Here is a 12,464-nt window from a genome sequence, read left to right on the forward strand (position 1 = left end):
GAAAGCCACCCATCCCACTGGGCGTAGGTTAAATGATGCCATGCTACTAAGAAAGCCACCCATCCCACTGGTCGTAGGTTAAATGATGCCACGTAACTAAGAAAGCCACCCATCCCACTGGGCGTAGGTTAAGTGATGCCACGTAACTAAGAAAGCCACCCATCCCACTGGGCGTACGTTAAATGATGCCACGTAACTAAGAAAGCCACCCATCCCACTGGGCGTAGGTTAAATGATGCCACGCTACTAAGAAAGCCACCCATCCCACTGGGCGTAGGTTAAATGATGCCACGTAACTAAGAAAGCCACCCATCCCACTGGGCGTAGGTTAAATGATGCCACGTAACTAAGAAAGCCACCCATCCCACTGGGCGTAGGTTAAATGATGCCACGTAACTAAGAAAGCCACCCATCCCATCAGGTGTAGGTTAAATGATGCCATGTAACTAAGAAAGCCACCCATCCCACTGGGCGTAGGTTAAATGATGCCATGTAACTAAGAAAGCCACCCATCCCACTGGGCGTAGGTTAAATAATGCCATGTAACTAAGAAAGCCACCCATCCCACTGGGCGTAGGTTAAATGATGTCATGTAACTAAGAAAGCCACCCATCCCACTGGGCGTAGGTTAAATGATGCCACGTAACTAAGAAAGCCACCCATCCCATCAGGTGTAGGTTAAACGATGCCATGTAACTAAGAAAGCCACCCATCCCACTGGGCGTAGGTTAAATGATGCCATGTAACTAAGAAAGCCACCCATCCCACTGGGCGTAGGTTAAATGATGCCATGTAACTAAGAAAGCCACCCATCCCACTGGGCGTAGGTTAAGTGATGCCATGTAACTAAGAAAGCCACCCATCCCACTGGGCGTAGGTTAAATGATGCCATGTAACTAAGAAAGCCACCCATCCCACTGGGCGTAGGTTAAATGATGCCATATACATAAGAACGCCACCCATCCCACTGGGCGTAGGTTAAATGATGCCATGTAACTAAGAAAGCCACTCATCCACTGGGCGTAGGTTAAATGATGCCATGTAACTAAGAAAGCCACCCATCCCACTGGGCGTAGGTTAAATGATGCCATGTAACTAAGAAAGCCACCCATCCCACTGGGCGTAGGTTAAATGATGCCATGTAACTAAGAAAGCCACCCATCCCACTGGGCGTAGGTTAAGTGATGCCATGTAACTAAGAAAGCCACCCATCCCACTGGGCGTAGGTTAAATGATGCCATGTAACTAAGAAAGCCACCCATCCCACTGGGCGTAGGTTAAATGATGCCATATACGTAAGAACGCCACCCATCCCACTGGGCGTAGGTTAAATGATGCCATGTAACTAAGAAAGCCACCCATCCCACTGGGCGTAGGTTAAATGATGGCATGTAACTAAGAAAGCCACCCATCCCACTGGGCGTAGGTTAAATGATGCCATGTAACTAAGAAAGCCACCCATCCCACTGGGCGTAGGTTAAATGATGGCATGTAACTAAGAAAGCCCATCCCACTGGGCGTAGGTTAAATGATGCCATGTAACTAAGAAAGCCACCCATCCCACTGGGCGTAGGTTCAATGATGCCATGTAACTAAGAAAGCCACCCATCCCACTGGGCGTAGGTTAAATGATGCCATGCTACTAAGAAAGCCACCCATCCCACTGGTCGTAGGTTAAATGATGCCACGTAACTAAGAAAGCCACCCATCCCACTGGGCGTAGGTTAAGTGATGCCACGTAACTAAGAAAGCCACCCATCCCACTGGGCGTACGTTAAATGATGCCACGTAACTAAGAAAGCCACCCATCCCACTGGGCGTAGGTTAAATGATGCCACGCTACTAAGAAAGCCACCCATCCCACTGGGCGTAGGTTCAATGATGCCACGTAACTAAGAAAGCCACCCATCCCACTGGGCGTAGGTTAAATGATGCCACGTAACTAAGAAAGCCACCCATCCCACTGGGCGTAGGTTAAATGATGCCACGTAACTAAGAAAGCCACCCATCCCATCAGGTGTAGGTTAAATGATGCCATGTAACTAAGAAAGCCACCCATCCCACTGGGCGTAGGTTAAATGATGCCATGTAACTAAGAAAGCCACCCATCCCACTGGGCGTAGGTTAAATAATGCCATGTAACTAAGAAAGCCACCCATCCCACTGGGCGTAGGTTAAATGATGTCATGTAACTAAGAAAGCCACCCATCCCACTGGGCGTAGGTTAAATAATGCCATGTAACTAAGAAAGCCACCCATCCCACTGGGCGTAGGTTAAATGATGCCATGTAACTAAGAAAGCCACCCATCCCACTGGGCGTAGGTTAAATGATGCCATGTAACTAAGAAAGCCACCCATCCCACTGGGCGTAGGTTAAATGATGCCATATAAATAAGAACGCCACCCATCCCACTAGGCGTAGGTTAAATGATGCCATGTAACTAAGAAAGCCACCCATCCCACTGGGCGTAGGTTAAATGATGCCATGTAACTAAGAAAGCCACCAATCCCACTGGGCGTAGGTTAAATGATGCCATGTAACTAAGAAAGCCACCCATCCCACTGGGCGTAGATTAAATGATGCCATGTAACTAAGAAAGCCACCCATCCCACTGGGCGTAGGTTAAGTGATGCCATGTAACTAAGAAAGCCACCCATCCCACTGGGCGTAGGTTAAATGATGCCATGTAACTAAGAAAGCCACCCATCCCACTGGGCGTAGGTTAAATGATGCCATATAAATAAGAACGCCACCCATCCCACTGGGCGTAGGTTAAATGATGCCATGTAACTAAGAAAGCCACTCATCCACTGGGCGTAGGTTAAATGATGCCATGTAACTAAGAAAGCCACCCATCCCACTGGGCGTAGGTTAAATGATGCCATATAAATAAGAACGCCACCCATCCCACTGGGCATAGGTTAAATGATGCCATGTAACTAAGAAAGCCACCCATCCCACTGGGCGTAGGTTAAATGATGCCATGTAACTAAGAAAGCCACCCATCCCACTGGGCGTAGGTTAAATGATGGCATGTAACTAAGAAAGCCACCCATCCCACTGGGCGTAGGTTAAATGATGCCATGTAACTAAGAAAGCCACCCATCCCACTGGGCGTAGGTTCAATGATGCCATGTAACTAAGAAAGCCACCCATCCCACTGGGCGTAGGTTAAATGATGCCATGTAACTAAGAAAGCCACCCATCCCACTAGGTTAGGTATAGGTTAAATGATGCCATGTAACTAAGAAAGCCACCCATCCCACTGGGCGTAGGTTACGTGATGCCATGTAACTAAGAAAGCCACCCATCCCACTGGGCGTAGGTTAAATGATGCCATGTAACTAAGAAAGCCACCCATCCCACTGGGCGTAGGTTAAGTGATGCCATGTAACTAAGAAAGCCACCCATCCCACTGGGCGTAGGTTAAATGATGCCATGTAACTAAGAAAGCCACCCATCCCACTGGGCGTAGGTTAAGTGATGCCATGTAACTAAGAAAGCCACCCATCCCACTGGGCATAGGTTAAATGATGCCATGTAACTAAGAAAGCCACCCATCCCACTGGGCGTAGGTTAAATGATGCCATGTAACTAAGAAAGCCACCCATCCCACTGGGCGTAGGTTAAATGATGTCATATAAATAAGAACGCCACCCATCCCACTAGGCGTAGGTTAAATGATGCCATGTAACTAAGAAAGCCACCCATCCCACTGGGCGTAGGTTAAATGATGCCATGTAACTAAGTAAGCCACCCATCCCACTGGGCGTAGGTTAAATGATGCCATGTAACTAAGAAAGCCACCCATCCCACTGGGCGTAGGTTAAATGATGCCATGTAACTAAGAAAGCCACCCATCCCACTGGGCGTAGGTTAAGTGATGCCATGTAACTAAGAAAGCCACCCATCCCACTGGGCGCAGGTTAAATGATGCCATGTAACTAAGAAAGCCACCCATCCCACTGGGCGTAGGTTAAATGATGCCATATAAATAAGAACGCCACCCATCCCACTGGGCGTAGGTTAAATGATGCCATGTAACTAAGAAAGCCACTCATCCACTGGGCGTAGGTTAAATGATGCCATGCAACTAACAAAGCCACCCATCCCACTGGGCGTAGGTTAAATGATGCCATATAAATAAGAACGCCACCCATCCCACTGGGCATAGGTTAAATGATGCCATGTAACTAAGAAAGCCACCCATCCCACTGGGCGTAGGTTAAATGATGCCATGTAACTAAGAAAGCCACCCATCCCACTGGGCGTAGGTTAAATGATGGCATGTAACTAAGAAAGCCACCCATCCCACTGGGCGTAGGTTAAATGATGCCATGTAACTAAGAAAGCCACCCATCCCACTGGGCGTAGGTTAAATGATGGCATGTAACTAAGAAAGCCACCCATCCCACTGGGCGTAGGTTAAATGATGCCATGTAACTAAGAAAGCCACCCATCCCACTGGGCGTAGGTTCAATGATGCCATGTAACTAAGAAAGCCACCCATCCCACTGGGCGTAGGTTAAATGATGCCATGCTACTAAGAAAGCCACCCATCCCACTGGTCGTAGGTTAAATGATGCCACGTAACTAAGAAAGCCACCCATCCCACTGGGCGTAGGTTAAGTGATGCCACGTAACTAAGAAAGCCACCCATCCCACTGGGCGTAGGTTAAATGATGCCACGTAACTAAGAAAGCCACCCATCCCACTGGGCGTAGGTTAAATGATGCCACGCTACTAAGAAAGCCACCCATCCCACTGGGCGTAGGTTAAGTGATGCCACGTAACTAAGAAAGCCACCCATCCCACTGGGCGTAGGTTAAATGATGCCACGTAACTAAGAAAGCCACCCATCCCACTGGGCGTAGGTTAAATGATGCCACGCTACTAAGAAAGCCACCCATCCCACTGGGCGTAGGTTAAATGATGCCACGTAACTAAGAAAGCCACCCATCCCACTGGGCGTAGGTTAAATGATGCCACGTAACTAAGAAAGCCACCCATCCCACTGGGCGTAGGTTAAATGATGCCACGTAACTAAGAAAGCCACCCATCCCATCAGGTGTAGGTTAAATGATGCCACGTAACTAAGAAAGCCACCCATCCCATCAGGTGTAGGTTAAATGATGCCAGGTAACTAAGAAAGCCACCCATCCCACTGGGCGTAGGTTAAATGATGCCATGTAACTAAGAAAGCCACCCATCCCACTGGGCGTAGGTTAAATAATGCCATGTAACTAAGAAAGCCACCCATCCCACTGGGCGTAGGTTAAATGATGCCATGTAACTAAGAAAGCCACCCATCCCACTGGGCGTAGGTTAAATGATGCCATGTAACTAAGAAAGCCACCCATCCCACTGGGCGTAGGTTAAATGATGCCATGTAACTAAGAAAGCCACCCATCCCACTGGGCGTAGGTTAAATGATGCCATATAAATAAGAACGCCACCCATCCCACTAGGCGTAGGTTAAATGATGCCATGTAACTAAGAAAGCCACCCATCCCACTGGGCGTAGGTTAAATGATGCCATGTAACTAAGAAAGCCACCCATCCCACTGGGCGTAGGTTAAATGATGCCATGTAACTAAGAAAGCCACCCATCCCACTGGGCGTAGGTTAAATGATGCCATGTAACTAAGAAAGCCACCCATCCCACTGGGCGTAGGTTAAATGATGCCATGTAACTAAGAAAGCCACCCATCCCACTGGGCGTAGGTTAAGTGATGCCATGTAACTAAGAAAGCCACCCATCCCACTGGGCGTAGGTTAAATGATGCCATATAAATAAGAACGCCACCCATCCCACTGGGCGTAGGTTAAATGATGCCATGTAACTAAGAAAGCCACTCATCCACTGGGCGTAGGTTAAATGATGCCATGTAACTAAGAAAGCCACCCATCCCACTGGGCGTAGGTTAAATGATGCCATATAAATAAGAACGCCACCCATCCCACTGGGCATAGGTTAAATGATGCCATGTAACTAAGAAAGCCACCCATCCCACTGGGCATAGGTTAAATGATGCCATGTAACTAAGAAAGCCACCCATCCCACTGGGCGTAGGTTAAATGATGCCATGTAACTAAGAAAGCCACCCATCCCACTGGGCGTAGGTTCAATGATGCCATGTAACTAAGAAAGCCACCCATCCCACTGGGCGTAGGTTAAATGATGCCATGTAACTAAGAAAGCCACCCATCCCACTAGGTTAGGTATAGGTTAAATGATGCCATGTAACTAAGAAAGCCACCCATCCCACTGGGCGTAGGTTAAGTGATGCCATGTAACTAAGAAAGCCACCCATCCCACTGGGCGTAGGTTAAATGATGCCATGTAACTAAGAAAGCCACCCATCCCACTGGGCGTAGGTTAAGTGATGCCATGTAACTAAGAAAGCCACCCATCCCACTGGGCGTAGGTTAAATGATGCCATGTAACTAAGAAAGCCACCCATCCCACTGGGCGTAGGTTAAATGATGCCATGTAACTAAGAAAGCCACCCATCCCACTGGGCGTAGGTTAAATGATGGCATGTAACTAAGAAAGCCACCCATCCCACTGGGCGTAGGTTAAATGATGCCATGTAACTAAGAAAGCCACCCATCCCACTGGTCGTAGGTTAAATGATGCCATGTAAATAAGAATGCCACCCATCCCACTGGGCGTAGGTTAAATGATGTCATGTAAATAAGAAAGCCACCCATCCCACTGGGCGTAGGTTAAATGATGCCATGTAACTAAGAAAGCCACCCATCCCACTGGGCGTAGGTTAAATGATGCCATGTAACTAAGAAAGCCACCCATCCCACTGGGCGTAGGTTAAATGATGCCATGTAACTAAGAAAGCCACCCATCCCACTGGGCGTAGGTTAAATGATGCCATATAAATAAGAACGCCACCCATCCCACTAGGCGTAGGTTAAATGATGCCATGTAACTAAGAAAGCCACCTATCCCACTGGGCGTAGGTTAAATGATGCCATGTAACTAAGAAAGCCACCCATCCCACTGGGCGTAGGTTAAATGATGCCATGTAACTAAGAAAGCCACCCATCCCACTGGGCGTAGGTTAAATGATGCCATGTAACTAAGAAAGCCACCCATCCCACTGGGCGTAGGTTATGTGATGCCATGTAACTAAGAAAGCCACCCATCCCACTGGGCGTAGGTTAAATGATGCCATGTAACTAAGAAAGCCACCCATCCCACTGGGCGTAGGTTAAATGATGCCATATAAATAAGAACGCCACCCATCCCACTGGGCGTAGGTTAAATGATGCCATGTAACTAAGAAAGCCACTCATCCACTGGGCGTAGGTTAAATGATGCCATGTAACTAAGAAAGCCACCCATCCCACTGGGCGTAGGTTAAATGATGCCATATAAATAAGAACGCCCCCCATCCCACTGGGCGTAGGTTAAATGATGCCATGTAACTAAGAAAGCCACCCATCCCACTGGGCGTAGGTTAAATGATGCCATGTAACTAAGAAAGCCACCCATCCCACTGGGCGTAGGTTAAATGATGCCATGTAACTAAGAAAGCCACCCATCCCACTGGGCGTAGGTTCAATGATGCCATGTAACTAAGAAAGCCACCCATCCCACTGGGCGTAGGTTAAATGATGCCATGTAACTAAGAAAGCCACCCATCCCACTAGGTTAGGTATAGGTTAAATGATGCCATGTAACTAAGAAAGCCACCCATCCCACTGGGCGTAGGTTAAGTGATGCCATGTAACTAAGAAAGCCACCCATCCCACTGGGCGTAGGTTAAGTGATGCCATGTAACTAAGAAAGCCACCCATCCCACTGGGCGTAGGTTAAGTGATGCCATGTAACTAAGAAAGCCACCCATCCCACTGGGCGTAGGTTAAATGATGCCATGTAACTAAGAAAGCCACCCATCCCACTGGGCGTAGGTTAAATGATGCCATGTAACTAAGAAAGCCACCCATCCCACTGGGCGTAGGTTAAATGATGGCATGTAACTAAGAAAGCCACCCATCCCACTGGGTGTAGGTTAAATGATGCCATGTAACTAAGAAAGCCACCCATCCCACTGGTCGTAGGTTAAATGATGCCATGTAAATAAGAACGCCACCCATCCCACTGGGCGTAGGTTAAATGATGGCATGTAACTAAGAAAGCCACCCATCCCACTGGGCGTAGGTTAAATGATGCCACGTAACTAAGAAAGCCACCCATCCCACTGGGCGTAGGTTAAATGATGCCACGCTACTAAGAAAGCCACCCATCCCACTGGGCGTAGGTTAAATGATGCCACGTAACTAAGAAAGCCACCCATCCCACTGGGCGTAGGTTAAATGATGCCATGTAACTAAGAAAGCCACCCATCCCATCAGGTGTAGGTTAAATGATGCCATGTAACTAAGAAAGCCACCCATCCCACTGGGCATAGGTTAAATGATGCCATGTAACTAAGAAAGCCACCCATCCCACTGGGCGTAGGTTAAATAATGCCATGTAACTAAGAAAGCCACCCATCCCACTGGGCGTAGGTTAAATGATGTCATGTAACTAAGAAAGCCACCCATCCCACTGGGCGTAGGTTAAATGATGCCATGTAACTAAGAAAGCCACCCATCCCACTGGGCGTAGGTTAAATGATGCCATGTAACTAAGAAAGCCACCCATCCCACTGGGCGTAGGTTAAATGATGCCATGTAACTAAGAAAGCCACCCATCCCACTGGGCGTAGGTTATGTGATGCCATGTAACTAAGAAAGCCACCCATCCCACTGGGCGTAGGTTAAATGATGCCATGTAACTAAGAAAGCCACCCATCCCACTGGGCGTAGGTTAAATGATGCCATATAAATAAGAACGCCACCCATCCCACTGGGCGTAGGTTAAATGATGCCATGTAACTAAGAAAGCCACTCATCCACTGGGCGTAGGTTAAATGATGCCATGTAACTAAGAAAGCCACCCATCCCACTGGGCGTAGGTTAAATGATGCCATATAAATAAGAACGCCCCCCATCCCACTGGGCGTAGGTTAAATGATGCCATGTAACTAAGAAAGCCACCCATCCCACTGGGCGTAGGTTAAATGATGCCATGTAACTAAGAAAGCCACCCATCCCACTGGGCGTAGGTTAAATGATGCCATGTAACTAAGAAAGCCACCCATCCCACTGGGCGTAGGTTCAATGATGCCATGTAACTAAGAAAGCCACCCATCCCACTGGGCGTAGGTTAAATGATGCCATGTAACTAAGAAAGCCACCCATCCCACTAGGTTAGGTATAGGTTAAATGATGCCATGTAACTAAGAAAGCCACCCATCCCACTGGGCGTAGGTTAAGTGATGCCATGTAACTAAGAAAGCCACCCATCCCACTGGGCGTAGGTTAAGTGATGCCATGTAACTAAGAAAGCCACCCATCCCACTGGGCGTAGGTTAAGTGATGCCATGTAACTAAGAAAGCCACCCATCCCACTGGGCGTAGGTTAAATGATGCCATGTAACTAAGAAAGCCACCCATCCCACTGGGCGTAGGTTAAATGATGCCATGTAACTAAGAAAGCCACCCATCCCACTGGGCGTAGGTTAAATGATGCCACGTAACTAAGAAAGCCACCCATCCCACTGGGCGTAGGTTAAATGATGCCACGCTACTAAGAAAGCCACCCATCCCACTGGGCGTAGGTTAAATGATGCCACGTAACTAAGAAAGCCACCCATCCCACTGGGCGTAGGTTAAATGATGCCATGTAACTAAGAAAGCCACCCATCCCATCAGGTGTAGGTTAAATGATGCCATGTAACTAAGAAAGCCACCCATCCCACTGGGCATAGGTTAAATGATGCCATGTAACTAAGAAAGCCACCCATCCCACTGGGCGTAGGTTAAATAATGCCATGTAACTAAGAAAGCCACCCATCCCACTGGGCGTAGGTTAAATGATGTCATGTAACTAAGAAAGCCACCCATCCCACTGGGCGTAGGTTAAATGATGCCATGTAACTAAGAAAGCCACCCATCCCACTGGGCGTAGGTTAAATGATGCCATGTAACTAAGAAAGCCACCCATCCCACTGGGCGTAGGTTAAATGATGCCATGTAACTAAGAAAGCCACCCATCCCACTGGGCGTAGGTTATGTGATGCCATGTAACTAAGAAAGCCACCCATCCCACTGGGCGTAGGTTAAATGATGCCATGTAACTAAGAAAGCCACCCATCCCACTGGGCGTAGGTTAAATGATGCCATATAAATAAGAACGCCACCCATCCCACTGGGCGTAGGTTAAATGATGCCATGTAACTAAGAAAGCCACTCATCCACTGGGCGTAGGTTAAATGATGCCATATAAATAAGAACGCCACCCATCCCACTAGGCGTAGGTTAAATGATGCCATGTAACTAAGAAAGCCACCCATCCCACTGGGCGTAGGTTAAATGATGCCATGTAACTAAGAAAGCCACCCATCCCACTGGGCGTAGGTTAAATGATGCCATGTAACTAAGAAAGCCACCCATCCCACTGGGCGTAGGTTAAATGATGCCATGTAACTAAGAAAGCCACCCATCCCACTGGGCGTAGGTTAAGTGATGCCATGTAACTAAGAAAGCCACCCATCCCACTGGGCGTAGGTTAAATGATGCCATGTAACTAAGAAAGCCACCCATCCCACTGGGCGTAGGTTAAATGATGCCATATAAATAAGAACGCCACCCATCCCACTGGGCGTAGGTTAAATGATGCCATGTAACTAAGAAAGCCACTCATCCACTGGGCGTAGGTTAAATGATGCCATGTAACTAAGAAAGCCACCCATCCCACTGGGCGTAGGTTAAATGATGCCATATAAATAAGAACGCCACCCATCCCACTGGGCATAGGTTAAATGATGCCATGTAACTAAGAAAGCCACCCATCCCACTGGGCGTAGGTTAAATGATGCCATGTAACTAAGAAAGCCACTCATCCACTGGGCGTAGGTTAAATGATGCCATGTAACTAAGAAAGCCACCCATCCCACTGGGCGTAGGTTAAATGATGCCATATAAATAAGAACGCCACCCATCCCACTGGGCATAGGTTAAATGATGCCATGTAACTAAGAAAGCCACCCATCCCACTGGGCGTAGGTTAAATGATGCCATGTAACTAAGAAAGCCACCCATCCCACTGGGCGTAGGTTAAATGATGGCATGTAACTAAGAAAGCCACCCATCCCACTGGGCGTAGGTTAAATGATGCCATGTAACTAAGAAAGCCACCCATCCCACTGGGCGTAGGTTAAATGATGGCATGTAACTAAGAAAGCCACCCATCCCACTGGGCGTAGGTTAAATGATGCCATGTAACTAAGAAAGCCACCCATCCCACTGGGCGTAGGTTAAATGATGCCACGTAACTAAGAAAGCCACCCATCCCATCAGGTGTAGGTTAAATGATGCCATGTAACTAAGAAAGCCACCCATCCCACTGGGCGTAGGTTAAATGATGCCATGTAACTAAGAAAGCCACCCATCCCACTGGGCGTAGGTTAAATAATGCCATGTAACTAAGAAAGCCACCCATCCCACTGGGCGTAGGTTAAATGATGTCATGTAACTAAGAAAGCCACCCATCCCACTGGGCGTAGGTTAAATTATGCCATGTAACTAAGAAAGCCACCCATCCCACTGGGCGTAGGTTAAATGATGCCATGTAACTAAGAAAGCCACCCATCCCACTGGGCGTAGGTTAAATGATGCCATGTAACTAAGAAAGCCACCCATCCCACTGGGCGTAGGTTAAATGATGCCATATAAATAAGAACGCCACCCATCCCACTAGGCGTAGGTTAAATGATGCCATGTAACTAAGAAAGCCACCCATCCCACTGGGCGTAGGTTAAATGATGCCATGTAACTAAGAAAGCCACCCATCCCACTGGGCGTAGGTTAAATGATGCCATGTAACTAAGAAAGCCACCCATCCCACTGGGCGTAGGTTAAATGATGCCATGTAACTAAGAAAGCCACCCATCCCACTGGGCGTAGGTTAAGTGATGCCATGTAACTAAGAAAGCCACCCATCCCACTGGGCGTAGGTTAAATGATGCCATGTAACTAAGAAAGCCACCCATCCCACTGGGCGTAGGTTAAATGATGCCATATAAATAAGAACGCCACCCATCCCACTGGGCGTAGGTTAAATGATGCCATGTAACTAAGAAAGCCACTCATCCACTGGGCGTAGGTTAAATGATGCCATGTAACTAAGAAAGCCACCCATCCCACTGGGCGTAGGTTAAATGATGCCATATAAATAAGAACGCCACCCATCCCACTGGGCATAGGTTAAATGATGCCATGTAACTAAGAAAGCCACCCATCCCACTGGGCGTAGGTTAAATGATGCCATGTAACTAAGAAAGCCACCCATCCCACTGGGCGTAGGTTAAATGATGCCATGTAACTAAGAAAGCC

General features: G+C 47.8%; 1 protein-coding gene across 2 annotated transcripts in view; it reads left to right on the forward strand.

The window, feature by feature from the left end:
- Window positions 1-12,464, forward strand: part of LOC138521991 (uncharacterized) — a 523,182-nt gene that overhangs the window by 330,613 nt on the left and 180,105 nt on the right. The gene's annotated exons all lie outside the window — the stretch shown is intronic.

Source organism: Ambystoma mexicanum, chromosome 13 (assembly GCF_040938575.1).
Source record: "Ambystoma mexicanum isolate Mex_15411 chromosome 13, UKY_AmexF1_1, whole genome shotgun sequence".
NCBI lineage: Eukaryota > Metazoa > Chordata > Amphibia > Caudata > Ambystomatidae > Ambystoma > Ambystoma mexicanum.